General features: G+C 53.7%; 1 long non-coding RNA gene across 1 annotated transcript; it reads right to left on the bottom strand.

Annotated features, from left to right (window-relative positions):
• Positions 1 to 385: 385 nt before the first annotated feature.
• LOC140214468 (uncharacterized) lies at positions 386 to 856 on the bottom strand. Its single transcript, XR_011891390.1, has 2 exons — positions 708 to 856; positions 386 to 667 (listed from the first exon to the last, which is right to left on the bottom strand). It is a non-coding gene; the product is annotated as an uncharacterized lncRNA (long non-coding RNA).
• Positions 857 to 1270: the final 414 nt, after the last annotated feature.

The following is a 1270-nucleotide window of genomic DNA, read 5'->3' as shown; positions in this document are numbered from 1 at the left end:
TCCAGTTTTTCGGACACCAAATACAGAATTTTCCCCGCTTTCATGTTATTCATTCTGAAAAGTCAAACAAAGCAGTGCGAACTATTTCACCATTCCTTGTTTCAAAGTCCCTGACTGATGTTTTTGGCCCAGGCTATAAGGTGTCGAGGATGGCAAGCGGCGACCTCCTCTTGGAGCTCCGCGATGTAAAACAATATGAAAAACTACCGCAACTAGTGTCATTTGGAGAGACCCCCATAACAGTAACCCCACACCGTACAATGAACACCACCCGCGGCGTTGTGTCAGACGATGACTTGCTGGAGCTCACTGAGGCTGAACTCTTGGAGGGCTTCAGCGAGCAAAATGTTATCAATGTCAAAAGAATAAAGATGAGGCGAGATGGTAAAGAGATACAAACCAAGCACCTAATAATCACATTTGGTTCAAGTGTCCTGCCCGAGTCAATCGAGGCCGGGTACATCAAGCTCCGTGTCAGGCCATACGTGCCCAATCCCCTCCGATGTTTCAAATGCCAGCGCTTTGGTCACAGTTCGCAGAGCTGCCGAGGCCGCCAAACATGTGCGAAGTGCAGTGCCCACGAACACACCTCTGAAGCTTGTGAGAATGCTCTCCACTGTGTAAACTGTGATGGGGAGCACGCCGCGTACTCGCGGTCGTGCCCATCCTGGAAAAAAGAAAAGGAAATAGTAACAGTTAAAGTTAACCTGCCCAAGAAAACATTTGCCGATGTGGCGCGTCAGGGGGCAGCGTCACAACGGCCTCCAGCGGCTGTCCGACCCACAACCAGTGAGTCGGCAGTCACGCCATCTGCCCCCGCGGCGGTGGCAGCTAGCGCTGCTCCGTCAACCCAGCAGACGGGGCCACCGACCCCGATGGTGGGCGCAGCCGAGGCTCCCCAACCTCCCCGGCCCCTTCCAGCGCTGGCAACAGCCGGCGCAGCCAAATCCCTCAGGGAGCCCCATCGACCTCCGGGCTGGTGGGCGCAGGGGTCTTGCCCTCCAAGGCGAGACTTTCCCGGGAACCTTCTCGCTCGCAAGAGCACGTGTCCGGCGCCTCACAAGAGGCAATGGACACAACACCTATCCTCAAGGCGCACCAAGGGCCTAAGGAGCGGCGAGGTTCCCTCGAACGCTTCAAAAAGAATAAAACCCCGGTTACAGGGCCTCGAAAGAGCTCTGGAACCTAAGCTCTGAAATCTCTTTAATACTTCTGTTTCCGTATACACAGCACTTATTTATTACCAATATGGATACACCAATAATTCAAT

The sequence above is a fragment of the Dermacentor andersoni genome, unplaced genomic scaffold, assembly GCF_023375885.2.
Source record: "Dermacentor andersoni unplaced genomic scaffold, qqDerAnde1_hic_scaffold ctg00000079.1, whole genome shotgun sequence".
Classification (NCBI taxonomy): Eukaryota; Metazoa; Arthropoda; class Arachnida; order Ixodida; family Ixodidae; genus Dermacentor; species Dermacentor andersoni.
This window is presented reverse-complemented; position numbering and strand designations above follow the sequence as displayed.